This window comes from Pelodiscus sinensis, chromosome 1 (assembly GCF_049634645.1).
Source record: "Pelodiscus sinensis isolate JC-2024 chromosome 1, ASM4963464v1, whole genome shotgun sequence".
Lineage (NCBI taxonomy): Eukaryota > Metazoa > Chordata > Testudines > Trionychidae > Pelodiscus > Pelodiscus sinensis.
The window spans coordinates 175,104,647-175,120,403 of NC_134711.1; the positions used below are offsets into that span (position 1 = coordinate 175,104,647).

Consider the following 15,757-nt stretch of genomic DNA (forward strand, 5'->3'; position numbering starts at 1 on the left):
AATAAATAACTTTTCTTTATCGACCCTCGCCACACCACTCATGATTTCATATACCTCTATCATATCCCCCCTCAGTCTCCTCTTTTCTAAACTGAAAAGTTCCAGTCCCTTTAACCTCTCCTCACATGGGACCCATTCCAAACCCCTAATCATTTTAGTTGCCCTTTTCTGAACCCTTTCCAAGGCCAAAATATCTTTGTTGAGGTGAGAAGACCACATCTGTACACAGTATTCAAGATGTGGGTGTACTATAGTTTTATACAGGGGCAGTAAGATATTCTGGGTCTTATTTTCTATCCCTTTCTTAATATAGCATCCTATTTGTCTTTTTGACTGCCGCTGCACATTGTGTGGAAGTTTTCAGAGAACTGTCCATGATAACTCCAAGATCTCTTTCCTGATTTGTCATAGCCAAATTTGCGCCCATCATACTGTACGTATAGTTGGGACTATTTTTCCCTATGTGCATTACTTTACACTTATCCACATTAAATTTCATTTGCCATTTTGTTGCCCTATCACTCAGTTTGGTGAGATCTTCTTGGAGTCCCTCACAGTCTGCTTCTGTCTTGACTATCCTAAACAGTTTGGTATCATCTGCAAACTTTACCACCTCACTGCTTATCCCTTTCTCCAGATCATTTATGAATTAGTTGAACTGGATTGGTCCTAGGACTGACCCTTTGGGGGACACCACTAGTTACCCCTCTCCATTCTGAAAATTTACCATTTATTCCTACCCTTTGTTTCCTGTCTTTTAACCAGTTCTCAATCCAAGAAAGGACCTTTCCTCTTATCCCATGGCCATGTAATTTACAAAAGAGCCTTTGGTGAGGGATCTTGTCAAAGGCTTTCTGAAAATCTAAGTATACTATATCTACTGGATCCCCCTTGTCCGCACGTTTGTTAACCCCTTCAAAGAACTCTAATAAATTAGTAAGATAGGATTTCCCTTTACAGAAACCATGTTGACTTCTAGTCTTATTATAACAGAAATGGCCAAATGGTGTTTTTTTCGTAAAAACATGTATCAATTCTCATTATAACACCTAAAAATGTACAATTTTCTGCTCTCTTTCCATATTGTTTCCTTAGTCTGACAGTAAATGGGAGAAACAAACCACATGAGACACTGAAAAACTTTAAATATTCTCTTTGATAATAAAACATTTTAGGACATTGAAACAGATTCAGAAATGATGAAACAAAGTTAATATAGCAATTTTTTTTTAAATTTCAAGCTGTTCAAGTTCACTCAAAAGTAAATCAGACATTGATTTGCAAAAGACTGGGAACCCTAGATCTAAACTGATTTCCAATTCCATTTTTCCCATGTGATGCACAAAAGTCATATGTTTTGTATGTTTGCTGGTCATCTTCATTATCTAAAAGATACATTACCTTTCAAGAAAACTTAGGGACAAGAAATGTTGTAAATTAACATTCTCTTGGATTTATGATAATTTATAATTCTGTTTGGTTTTTATAATAAAATTAGCCAAAAAAGCCGGAGCTATCAGGCAGGTAAGACCGGGGGGCTAGCAGATAGCAATTTTGGAAGTGCTTCTTTTGGAGAGGCAGCTAAAGGAGCAATTATAATGAGAAGGATGAGGTCAAGAATAGTGGAAGGCAAGGTGACAAGCACACTTATTAGTTGGACTCAAGGAAAAGTTTTACTGATGTGCATACCAGACATAGTACAGGACCTTGTGCCTGGTAGTGAACGGTGAACTGGAGAAGAGGGTAAAAACTGCAGTGATGTGTGCAAGAATAGTTTTAAGGAGCTGACCTTCTGAAAAGAAAGATGGTAAAATTTATTTGGTGACATTTTTATCTGTTAGTTCTTCCTTAGAATTGTGAACTCTATGATTTCATGATCACTTTCACCCAAGCTGCCTTCCACTTTATGGTGTGGGTCTTGCATTGACGATCAGGCATATGATAAAGGTGGAGTTGTATGTGTGGAATTTTTCAAAGCTTACAGGTATTCAGTGGGGTTGATCCAGCCCTTTAAAAAATGGGTGTTTCTGATTTCAGGGAGTGCAGCATATATTGCATTCACTTTCTTCTTTTCTTGTTTTGTTGTTGTTTTCGGATTATTTAAATGCTGCTGTTCAGATAAAAACCTGTGTCTATCACATTCACTTTTCTTCTGAAGAAATGTGGAATAAGTCACCAGCTTGTGTCTAGATATACATAATTGGAATGTTTAAATGGAAGGGTACAGCTTGCTCAGGAAGGATAGACAGGGAAAAAATGGAGGAGATGTTGCCTTTTATATTAAAAATGAACACACTTGGAGTGAGGTGGAGATGGACGTAGGAGACAGAAGTGTTGAGAGTCTCTGGGTTAGGCTAAAAGGGTTAAAAACAAGGGTGATGTCATGCTAGGAGTCTACTACAGGCCACCTACCCAGGTGGAAGAAGAGGATGAGGCTTTTTTTAAACAACTAACAATATTATCCAAAGCCCAAAATTTGGTGGTGATGGGGGACTTCAACAATCCAGATATATGTTGGGAAAATAACATAATGAAGCACAGACTATCCAATAAGTTCTTGGATTGCATTGGAGACAAATTTTTATTTTAGAAGGTTGAAAAAGCTACCAGGGAGGAAGCTGTTCTAGATTTGATCCTAACAAATAGGGAGGAACCGGTTGAGAATTTGAAAGTGGAAGGCAGCTTGGGTGACAGTGATCACGAAATCATAGAGTTCACAATTCTAAGGAAGGGTAGAAAGGAGAACAGCAAAATAGAGACAATGGATTTCAGGAAGGCAGATTTTGGTAAGCTCAGAAAGCTGATAGGTAAGGTCCCATAGGAATCAAGACTGAGGGGAAAAACAACTGAGGAGAGTTGGCAGTTTTTCAAAGGGACATTATTAAGGGCCCAAAAGCAAGCTATTCTGCTGTGTTGGAAAGATAGAAAATATGGCAAAAGTCCGCCTTGTCTTAATCACGAGATCTTTCATGATCTAAAAATAAAAAAGTAATATAAAAAATGGAAAGTAGGACAAATTACAAAGGATGAACATAGGCAAACAACACAGGAATGCAGGGGCACAAAATGAGCTCAAACTAGCTATAGGAATAAAGGGAAACAAGAAGACTTTTTATAAATACATTAGAAGCAAGAGGAAAACCAAGGATAGGGTAGGCCCACTGGTCAGTGAGGAATAGTGATAGAAATGTAGCCGTGTTAGTCTGGGGTAGTTGAAGCAAAATGCAGGACAATGTAGCACTTTAAAGACTAACAAGATGGTTTATTAGATGATGAGCTTTCGTGGGCCAGACCCACTTCCTCAGATCAAATAGTGGAAGAAAGTAGTCACAACCATATATACCAAAGGATACAATTTAAAAAAATGAACAAATATGAAAAGGACAAATCACATTGCAGAACAGAAGGGGAATGCGGGGGGGGGCGGGTGGGAAGGGGGAGGAAGGAAGGTAAGTGTCTGTGAATTGCTGATATTAAAGGTAGGGAGAGTGGGATGTTTGTGAGTTAATGGTATTACAGGTGATAATTGGGGAAACTGTCTTGGTAATGGGTGAGAAAGTTCAAAGACTTGTTAAGTCCTTGTTGGTAAGTGTCGAATTTTAACATGAATGACAGTTCAGAGGATTCCCTTTCAAGTGCAGATGTAAAAGGTCTTTGTAGCAGAATGCAGGTGGCTAAGTCATTTAGAGAGTATCCTTTCTGGTTAAAGTGGCAAGAAACTGTTTTCTCTTTGTGATCTTGTCTGATATCTGTTTTGTGGGCATTAATCCTTTGGCGAAGTGTCTGAGATGTTTGTCCAATGTACATAGCAGACGGACACTTTCGGCACATGATAGCGTAGATTATATTTCTGGATGCGCAGGAATATGTGTTCTTGATCTTATAACTCACTTGGTTAGGTCCAATAATGGTATCAGCAGAATGAATATGTGGACAAAGCTGGCAACGGGGTTTGTTGCAAGGGAAGGTACCAGGGTTGGTATTAGTGTGGTATGTCCTCTGGTGGTTGGTAAGAATCATCTTGAGGTTAGGTGGTTGTCTATAGGAGACTATGGGTCTGTCTCCCAGAGCCTCTTTGAGTATGGTATCCTGTTCCAATATAGGCTGTAGTTTATTGATAATGTGTTGGACAGGTTTAAGTTGGGGGTTGTAGGTGATGACAAGTGGTGTTCTATTGTTGGTTTTCTTGGGTCTGTCTTGAAGTAGATGGTTTCTAGGTATTCGTCTGGCTCTTTCAATTTGCTTTTTTGTTTCTCTGGGTGGGTAGTTGAGATTTATAAATGCTTGGTAGAGATCCTGAAGCTTCTGGTCTCTGTCAGTGGGGTTAGAGCAGATGCGGTTGTATCGAAGGGCTTGGCTATAGACGATGGATCGTGTGGTGTGTTCTGGATGGGAGCTGGATGCATGTAGGTAACTGTATGAGTCAGTGGGTTTTCTGTAGAGAGTGGTGTCTAATTTTCCATTGTTGATTTGTACGGTGGTGTCCAGGAAGTGGATCTCTCGTGTAGAATGGTCCAGGCTGAGGTTGATGGTGGGGTGTAGGTTGTTGAAATCTCTGTGGAATATCTCCAGTGTTTCTTGGCCATGTGTCCAGATCATAAAGATGTCATCGATGTACCGTAGGTAGAGGAGGGGTGAAAGGGGACGGGAGTTGAGGAAACATTGTTCTAGGTCAGCCATAAAGATGTTAGCATACTGTGGGGCCATGCGTGTACCCATGGCTGTGCCGCTGATCTGGAGGTATAAGTTGTTCTCAAACCGGAAATAATTGTGGGTGAGAACAAAGTTACATAGGTCTGCTATCAGGTTGGCAGTAGTGTCCTCTGGGATAGTGTTTCTAATTGCTTGTAATCCGTCTTCATGTGGGATGTTGGTATATAGAGCTTCTACATCCATGGTGGCAAGGATGGTATTATTGGGGAGGTTATCGATGTTTTGTAGTTTCCTTAGGAAGTCAGTAGTGTCTCGGAGATAGCTGGGGGTATTGGTTACGAAGGGTTTGAGAAGAGTGTCTACATAGCTGGATAGACCAGTAGTGAGCGTGCCAATACCAGAGATGATGGGACGTCCGGGGTGCCCAGGTTTATGGATCTTGGGAAGTAGATAGAACAATCCTGGTCGGGGGTCAGAAGGTGATTCTGTGAGGATTTGTTCCCGAGTAGCTGTGGGGAGGCTTTTAAGGAGACAGTGTAGTTTCTTTTGGTAGTCCAAGGTGGGATCAGAGGGGAGAGGTTTGTAAAATGTGGTGTTCGAGAGTTGTCTGGTTGCCTCCTGGTTATAGTCGGCCTTATTCATAATGACCACAGCACCCCCTTTGTCAGCTGGTTTGATTACAATGTCCAGGTTGTTTTTGAGACTCTGGATGGCATGGTGTTCAGCGCGGCTAAGATTGTGTGTCGCTTGTTGTCGTTTGCGAATAATGTCAGTCTGTGCATTGTTGCGGAAGCTGTGTATATAGAAATCCAGATTGTAATTCCGACCGTCAGGGGGAGTCCATATAGAATTATTTTTCCTTTGGTGTTGGTAGGGGGGATCTGGTAGGTCAGATTGATGTTCAGTGGTGGTTTGGAAATATTCTCGGAGACGGAGGCGGCGAAAAAAAGCCTCAAGGTCACCACAAAATTGTATCCAGTTTGTGGGGGACGTGGGGCAGAAAGAGAGACCCCGGAACAAGACAGACTCTTCTGCTGGATTGAGTTTGTAGCTGGAGAGGTTAACAATATTATCCGGTGGGTTGAGGCAGTTGCTGTTGTAGCCAGTGGTATGGAGCAGGTTAGAAAATTTATTGTCTTTTCTTTGTTGTAGGGAATAGAAGTGTGTATAGTAGATTTCTTGTCTGGTGGAACAAAAGTCTTGCAAGGTGTCAGTCGGTGTGGATGTTTGTATAGCCAAGCCCTTCGATACAACCGCATCTGCTCTAACCCCACTGACAGAGACCAGAAGCTTCAGGATCTCTACCAAGCATTTATAAATCTCAACTACCCACCCAGAGAAACAAAAAAGCAAATTGAAAGAGCCAGACGAATACCTAGAAACCATCTACTTCAAGACAGACCCAAGAAAACCAACAATAGAACACCACTTGTCATCACCTACAACCCCCAACTTAAACCTGTCCAACACATTATCAATAAACTACAGCCTATATTGGAACAGGATACCATACTCAAAGAGGCTCTGGGAGACAGACCCATAGTCTCCTATAGACAACCACCTAACTTCAAGATGATTCTTACCAACCACCAGAGGACATACCACACTAATACCAACCCTGGTACCTTCCCTTGCAACAAACCCCGTTGCCAGCTTTGTCCACATATTCATTCTGCTGATACCATTATTGGACCTAACCAAGTGAGTTATAAGATCAAGAACACATATTCCTGCGCATCCAGAAATATAATCTACGCTATCATGTGCCGAAAGTGTCCGTCTGCTATGTACATTGGACAAACATCTCAGACACTTCGCCAAAGGATTAATGCCCACAAAACAGATATCAGACAAGATCACAAAGAGAAAACAGTTTCTTGCCACTTTAACCAGAAAGGACACTCTCTAAATGACTTAGCCACCTGCATTCTGCTACAAAGACCTTTTACATCTGCACTTGAAAGGGAATCCTCTGAACTGTCATTCATGTTAAAATTCGACACTTACCAACAAGGACTTAACAAGTCTTTGAACTTTCTCACCCATTACCAAGACAGTTTCCCCAATTATCACCTGTAATACCATTAACTCACAAACATCCCACTCTCCCTACCTTTAATATCAGCAATTCACAGACACTTACCTTCCTTCCTCCCCCTTCCCACCCCCCCGCATTCCCCTTCTGTTCTGCAATGTGATTTGTCCTTTTCATATTTGTTCATTTTTTTAAATTGTATCCTTTGGTATATATGGTTGTGACTACTTTCTTCCACTATTTGATCTGAGGAAGTGGGTCTGGCCCACGAAAGCTCATCATCTAATAAACCATCTTGTTAGTCTTTAAAGTGCTACATTGTCCTGCATTTTGGTCAGTGAGGAGGGAGAAACAGTAACAGGAAACTTGGAAATGGCAGAGATGCTTAATGACTTCTTTGTTTCGGTCTTCACCGAGAAGTCTGAAGGATGCCTAACATAGTGAATGCTAGTGGGAAGAGGGTAGGTTTAGAAGATAAAATAAAAAAAGAACAAGTTAAAAATCACCTAGAAAAGTTAGATGCCTGCAAGTCACCAGGGCCTGATGAAATGCATCCTAGAATACTCAAGGAGCTGATAGAGGAGGTATCTGCGGCTTTAGTTATCATCTTTCGAAAATCACGGGAGATAGGAGTGATTCCAGAAGACTGGAAAAGGGCAAATATAGTGCCCATCTATAAAAAGGGAAATAAGAACAACCCAGGAAACTACAGATCAGTTAGTTTAACTTCCTTGCCAGGGAAGATAATGGAGTAAATAATTAAGGAAATCATCTGTAAACACTTGGAAGGTGGCAAGGTGATAGGGAACAGCCAGCATGGATTTGTAAAGAACAAATCATGTCAAACCAATCTGATAGCTCTCTTTGATAGGATAACGAGTCTTGTGGATAAGGGAGAAGTGGTGGATGTGGTATACCTAGACTTTAGTAAGGTATTTGTTACGGTCTTGCATGATATTCTTATCAATAAACTAGGCAAATACAACTTAGATGGGGCTACTATAAGGTGGGTGCATAACTGGCTGGATAACCGTACTCAGAGAGTAGTTATTAATGGTTCACAATCCTATTGGAAAGTTATAATAGTGGGGTTCCACAGGAGTCTGTTTTGGGACCGGCTCTGTTCAATATCTTCATCAACGATTTATATATTGGCATAGAAAGTATGCTTATTAAGACTGCTCTGGAGGATAGGGTCATAATTCAAAATGATCTGGACAAATTGGAGAAATGGTCTGAGGTAAACAAGATGAAGTTTAATAAAGACAAATGTAAAGTGTTCCACTTAGGAAAGAACAATCAATTTCACACATACAGAATGGGAAGCGACTGTCTAGAAAGGAGTACGGCAGGAAGGGATCTAGAGGTTATAGTGGACCACAAGCTCAATATGAGTCAGCAGTGTGATGCTGACAAAAAAAGCAAACATGATTCTGGGATGCATTAACAGGTGTGTTGTGGGCTGGTTAGGCCTCAGTTGGAGTATTTTGTCCAGTTCTGGGCACCGCATTTCAAGAAAGATGTGGAAAAATTGGAGAGGGTCCAGAGAAGAGCAACAAGAATGATTAAAGGTTTACAGAACATGACCTATGAAGAAAGGCTGAAAGAATTGGGTTTGTTTATTTTAGAAAAGAGAAGATTGAGGTGGGGCATGATAGCAGTTTTCAGGTATCTAAAAGGGTGTCATAAGGAAGAGGGAGAAAACCTGTTCATCTTGGCCTCTGAGAATAGAACAAGAAGCAATGGGTTTAAACTGCAGCAAGGGAGGTTTACGTAGGACATTAGGAAAAAATTCCTAACTGTCATGGCAGTTAAACACTGTAATAAATTGCCCAGGGAGGTTGTGGAATCCCCATCTCTGGAGATATTTAAGAGTAGGTTAGATAAATGTCTATCAGGGATGGTCTAGACAGTATTTGGTCCTTCCATGAGGGCAGGGGCCTGGATTCGATTGCTTCTCGAGGTCCCTTTCAGTCCTAATATTCTATGATTCTATAATTCTAGATAATGCATTTTCAATTGAAACTCACAATATGAAGAAATATCATATTGCAGGTAGGAATATCACTGTTAACTTATTTTATTATGTCTAGATAGGAAAGTAAATATCTTACAAAAATGAAAACCTCAATTTTCTGGGGGAGAAAAAAGGCTCACGGAAGTACCCTGCAAAACATAGTACATTTTACCTACTCTATCAGTCTTCTAAACTAAATTGGCATCAGCCTGACATACAGAGAAGTATACATATCATCCATAATATGGACTCTTGATGCTTTACATATACACAACAATAGGTGATGATATTTCTGTGTAGAATTAGCCAGGAAATTAATACCTATCAGAAAGGTTAAATGCATACTTGATGTAATTCCATTTACACAAATGGAAGGGGATCACAGAAGAATAATTTTATGAACATTGTTCTCGTGGACAGATTTTCTTGCCACTGAAGTCATCTTTCTAACACTGTTTTTTTAATCATGAAGCCATGTTCAAATGACTGTTTAAATTTGAAAAGATTAAGAGATTTGGTGGCAGGTCTTTTACACAAAGAAAAATCAGGCACATTATAGACAGTTGTTACAATTTGTTATCTACAGGAAATTATTTATAAAATGTGGTTCTACGGTGGTTGATTATATGACTGTCTCCAAACTTCATTTTAAACTTTATCTATCCTTACCCAGAGAGAACATGCAATAAGTATGTAGTTTAATTATTACAGTAACTCTAAGTTCCCTTGAATTGGTAAATGAATTGGACACTTCACATTATTATAAAGTAGTTGTTTTCTAGATTGATTTCTTCCCTTTTAAATGTTAGATAATATTAAACCCAGAATACAGGAGACTATCCTTTCAGTGTCTTCTTGCAATTTCCTCATATTAAATAACAGCTATTAGCAAAAATTTACAGTTAGGTACTTCATAAAAGGACTCAGGATAAATATAAAATTGTTCTTCTCTAATGTTAAGTTTCCACTATGAAGGTACAGGCAGTCCCCAGGTTACATGGATCCGACTTACATCGGATCCCTACTTACAAATGGGGTGAGGCAACCCCGCACTAGCTGCTTCCCCCCAGCAGACCAGGGAGACGCGAAGCTAGCGCCCCTGCCAGCGGACCAGGGAGACGCAGAGCGGCTTTTCTCAGCAGACACCTCAGCTTGAGAATAAAGGACTGAGGGAAGTGAGGTGTGGGAGAATAAAACTGAGCTCTGGAGAAATGTTTGGCTAGAGTTCCCCCTACAATATGTACCAGTTCCAACTTACATACAAATTCAACTTAAGAACAAACCTACAGTCCCTATCTTGTACGTAACCCGGGGACTGCCTGTATAGCAAATAATATATAGTAAAATAAAAACAAAATACACAGAATATAGTACTGGAGAGTTTATTTTTTTTATTTTACTATTAGCAACAAAATATAGTTGAGGACAGTTTAATCTCTAAGTATATTAATTTGTTGGTAAGATAAGTGATAATAGCTCTGTCAAATCCTTTGGTTTGTGGGTCATTATAATGACAGGTTATAATGACTTCTCAGTTCTATTACAAGATACACTACAGTCTAATGGATCAGATCACTGTACTAAAATTTCTTCTGCAATTTTTATTAAAAATTAGCTAGCACTATGGATGTGTGAACCTTGCAAGGTTAAAAGTAGCATAGATAAGCAACTTAAAGTCTGGATACTTGTTCAAACTTCATCAGCCTACAAAATCACTTTGCAATCTTGTGAGATAAGGCATTCTTGTGGGGCTCGTCTACATTGGCCCCTTTTCCGGAAGGGGCATGTTAATTTCAGAGGTCGTAATAGGGAAATCCGCGGGGGATTTAAATATCCCCTGCGGCATTTAAATAAAAATGTCCGCCGCTTTTTTCCGGCTTTTAGAAAAGCCGGAAAAGAACGTCTACACTGGCCCCGATCCTCCGGAAAAAAGCCCTTTTCCGGAGGATCTTATTCCTACTTTGAATAAGGGCTTTTTTTCTGGAGGATCGGGGCCAGTGTAGACGCTCTTTTCCGGCTTTTCTAAAAGCCGGAAAAAAGCGGCGGACATTTTTATTTAAATGCCACGGGGGATATTTAAATCCCCCGTGGATTTCCCTATTACGACCTCTGAAATTAACATGCCCCTTCTGGAAAAGGGGCCAATGTAGACGTAGCTGTTCCCTTTACAAGGAGGCTTAAAACTATTTTCCTGAATTGGGGTTTGTATGCTGGCAATTCCTTTCATAGCTTGGAAGTGTTGAAGCACATGAAACTGGGGTGGGGAATAGTTAACCATTTGGAACTTTAAATAAGTTTTGCTTTAAATGTTGGTTGTAGGAGCATGTCTGTTCATCTTTTGCTTGAGACAGTATGTATATATTTTCATTTCTTCTGGACCCGCAACCTGTAAATAGTTCAGACATTTCAGTTTGTTTTGCTCATACATTGATAAATGGCTTACAGAGTTTCACTTAAGAAAAAAAATCAATGTTTTGATGAGCAATAAACATCTATAGGTATTCATTTCTATTTAATTCTGTCACTGCCATTGCTGTATTTTGATATACCTGTCATGGCACAGGACTAACTGAACTTCTGTGGCCTACCTGTTCTCTCCAAGTATAATCTGTCACATATTAATGGCTGTGTCTAGACTGGCAAGTTTTTCCACAAAAGCAGCTGCTTTTGCAGAAAAACTTGCCAGCTGTCTACACTGGCCGCTTGAATTTCCACAAGAACACTGACGATCTTATGTAAGATTGTCAGTGTTCTTGCGGAAATACTATGCTGCCCCTGTTCGGGCAAAAGCCCTCTTGCGCAAATGCTTTTGCGCAAGAGGGCCAGTGTAGACAATGCGGTATTGTTTTGCGCAAAAAAGCCCCAATGGCGAAAATGGCGATCGGGGCTTTCTTGCGCAAAACTGCATGTAGATTGGCACGGATACTTTTTTGCGGAAAAGCGTCCATGCCAATCTAGACGCTCTTTTCCGCAAATGCTTTTAACAGAAAAACTTTTCCGTTAAAAGCATTTGCGGAAAATCATGCCAGTCTAGATGTAACCATTATGTCTTTACCACTCTTGAGGTTGAATCACACAATTTTCTTTCTCTAAGATTAGGTCCTGGGCAATAGCACCTTGTGTACCAATCATAATTACTCTCCACATCTGACAGAGTTTGAGCACCTTGTGTATTTTCCTTTTGGAGTCTGTGGCCAGTGGTGAATATAATAACCAGGTATCCCTCTAAAGCTAAAGTATGTTTGTTCAATTGTCTTAACAGTAGTAACAAAGCATTTAGAAAAAAAGGATTTTAAAACAATCCTATTACACATGTGTATCTTTTCTAAAGGCTCCCTGAAACACTCTGTACCTTCAACTAGCACTCTGCAAACCACATATTCACCATTGTGATATGATTATGATATGTTATGAATAACCCATGCCTTGTGAGGAATAATTTAAGAAGTCTTGATCTGTTGATCATTACTAGCTTCTTGCATTACATATATTATCATTGTACATGAAGTTATGAAGACTAACTATATTTCTGTTACTGAAATGCCAATCTTTCAGTGGCATCAAAAGAGCGACTAACACTGACAAATCAGATTTATACCAGCCAGACAGGTGTTGAAGGCCCATCAGAGACTCCTCAGAGAGGACATGTACATTGGTGGTAACCTAAGCCTTATGTCACAGCAAGGATCTTTTGAGCATCGGAAGAGTAAAAATGAATATAAGTGAGGGTCATTGACATTACCATATAGCCTCTCCCCTCCCCAATCTCAACCTCTGGAAGATTGATTGAAAAACAAAGACTATGTACTCGGATGACTGCTCTCAGGCTCAGAAGAGAATACTGTGTATTCAGAAATGTAAACTTCCTCAAACATCCAGTGGAGTGAGAAAAGCTGTTTCAGTCACATCTTGCTTGGTTTGTTAATGTTTAGAATTTAGATTGATTTGCTATTTGTGTTTCTTAGGTGACAATTTTTTACCTCTGTGCCTAGCAGTTATAATCACTTAAAATCTGTCTTTCTGTGGTTAATAAACTTGTTTTAATGTCAATATTTTCCAGTGAATATGTCTAAAGTGCTCAGGGAATCTACTTATTAGAAAGTTTGATGTATGTTCACTGTCCTTTGATGAAGTGGTAAATTAATTATTGAGCTTGTATTGTTCCAGGTAATATGTAGAGCATATTGATGGCTGAGTGATCACATCACCTGTGGAGGTCTGTTGCTAGTCACTAGACTAGCATTGTGAGAGAGAACTCAGAAGAGTATAAGGGGCTTCAGTGTTCCCACCATCAAAGTTGTACTCCAAGGGGATGTAACATGCCATTCACAGTTGGTCTGCAAGGCTGGTTTAATTTCCTCATACACCCCTAGGGCACACCTCTGTCTCAGCCTAGCTCCTCCATATAATCCATCTCTCTTGAGAGAATATTCCTTTTTAAACCTACCAGAGATATTTTGATTTTTCCTGTGTGCAGATTTTTTATCCTATTGTCTCTTGATAACTCCCAAGTATTTTCTGCAAAATGGCTTAACTTGTGCCATTTTCTTTTTCTTCGTATTATTTTTTGACAGGCCCCAACCAAACCAAACCAATATATTCATATAGTAAGCACCACAATAATTAGATAAACATGCAATATTTATAAATTATTACAGAACAGTGCCAGATGTACCACAATATCTATGACCTTGCTATTACCTTGGTGATATTTCTGAATACCCCTGTCATTGGGCAGGTTCATTTTCATCAGAGGTTACTGTGTTTTTGTGCCTCTCCTTCCCACCTTCCATCTATCCTGTTGCATAAAGAATTCGTTTTTAAGCATAAATAATAGTTCACATTCTGCCATCACACTTTATATGAAATTCTTTTATTTTGAAAATCTCTCACACACTAATACATGAAGAGATTGACCTAAAGGGTGCCAGTGATCAGGCTTGCCTCTTTCTAGTGTCATTCCACTAGAGAGGGGTGTGTGGTTATTTTCAATTGAATGTAATGAATTGTTATGTAGAATGAAGGAGAAGGAACTTTCTACTGCTGCCACTCTCCCCCCATTCATGTTCCAGCCACCCCTATGATTTTGAGGGGAAGGCATTCTTGGCTTATATTGTTTCTGCTCACTGTGTGGCAGGTTGGGAGTGTGCACGTGTGAATGTTCCTGTCACCTAACCAATGCCTGCCTCCAGGGAGTGGAGCAGGTGTTGCTTAGATGCTTACTAGAATGCCCTCACCTCCGGAAAAATTCAATTGACTTGGTGAGTGGAGAAAAAGGAATCTAATTTTAGTTTCTTACACCCTACCCAATAATATGAAAGCTGAGCCTTGAGCATCCTTAATTTGTGTTAACAAATATAAATAGGGCAATGTTGCCTGAGTTCTCAGCAGGTTCTGCTACCTTCACAATGCTGGCTGATGATAACTCATTGCATTAGGATAGTTACAAATTCAGTGGTATTAGTATAATATTTCTTTTGTTGGATATGTTTACCATTTTCTTTCCTTTTTTGCACTCACAAGACCTAGCAGCACTAAATAACGTATTTCTGTAGGAAGATTTCTATTAGTTCTTCTCCCCATAAATAGTAATGCATCAATGCCTCTAATAAGAGCAGTCCTCGGGTTCAATTAAGCTAAATATGGATCCATACCGCCAAGGCTTGCTTTCTGAAAAGATTCCTGGCAGTTTGTAGCCAGCTCACCCCTTTCTCTGTGTTTTATAGAAATCTGTTGAATCTTTATCATGTATAAAATCATCTCATTTTGAAAAACTATCCTGGAACTCTTCTTTGGCATATTTAGGTCACCTCAAACACGTCTAGCCAGTATTTCATATCTTGCACAACCTTGTTTCATTTTGTCAGTTATTGTGATATTTCTTGTATCTTGTAGCTTGATTATTTTTCAATGTTCTTCAAAATTTTCAGCATTGTTCAGACAGTGATCCTTGTCAGTTTGAAGTAAATCAGAAGCAACTATTAACCATAGCCCGCCTTGGATAGGGTGAGGAATCAGAGGACCTTCAAGAGGAAGATACAAACAAATAGCTATATATGTGGACAGTGCTGCAGTGCGTGTTGCTACATTTTCTTTTGGCTGGGGTTGAATCATTCGTGTTTTTCTCTGACAGTTTGTCCCCTTTGGATTCAATTTAACAATTTGCACCCATGTCATGGCTCCTTCCTCACTCTAGCACAATAAATGCAGGAGTGGGGGCCAGCAAAAGTACCCCAAAACCTTATCTACCAGGCTTTGGTATAAAACTTCCCCCAAAAATCTTAACGACCTAGACTTTGGGGATAAAAACCTGCTGCCACCACCCAAGTACTGATAAGAAAATCAGGGGTGAGATCACCTGGGAAATCTCACCTCTAAGGTACAACCCAGAACACAAAAATTAACCAATGGCAGGTTAAGAAAAGAAAAGAGAAAGCATTTTTATTATCAGTACAATATTCCTGTTGTGAGCATAATGACTAGATGGAAAAGTAACAAAGTAAGGAGAAACCCACCATGGACCAGGAGCTTAGTTACAAAAGGGAGCAAAAAGCATTTTTAAATGCACAGACATCAGATCCAATTTCCAAAACCATAAACCAATGAAACCTAACAGATTTATCTAAACTTTAGCCTACTTACAGAAGAGTGAAGAGTCTATTCTTGGAGGGAGACATTCTGTCTGTTCCCCTCAGAGAAACTGCCCTGGAGAAAGGAGGGAGAAACCAAACATTCCTTTGTCTTAGTTTGAAATTCCTATCTACATTCCTATTGGCTGAATCTACCTGACTTAGGGGATAACCCCTTAGTTCCCAAGCTGCTGGCTAACCCTCATGATCATGACAGCATCCCATTAGAAAGAGGAGAAATTCAAATGGTGCTTTTAAAAAAAAAAGTCAGTTGTTTACTTATTTTAGCTCTAATTCTAGAACACTTACAAGAAAATCAACATTGCTTATTATCTCTTGTCAGAACTGATTCTGCATTTCAGAGCTAAACTGGAAGCATCTATCTCTCTTTGAGTCCATTTGTCCTCCTCTTCTATAACAGCT

At 39.7% G+C, this 15,757-nt stretch overlaps 1 long non-coding RNA gene across 1 annotated transcript; it reads right to left on the reverse strand.

Annotated features, from left to right (window-relative positions):
- Positions 1 to 10,870: 10,870 nt before the first annotated feature.
- LOC142826934 (uncharacterized) lies at positions 10,871 to 15,490 on the reverse strand. The gene is made up of 3 exons (XR_012901213.1): positions 15,348 to 15,490; positions 13,407 to 13,503; positions 10,871 to 11,091 (listed from the first exon to the last, which is right to left on the reverse strand). It is a non-coding gene; the product is annotated as an uncharacterized LOC142826934 (long non-coding RNA).
- Between the last annotated feature and the right edge of the window lie 267 nt (positions 15,491 to 15,757).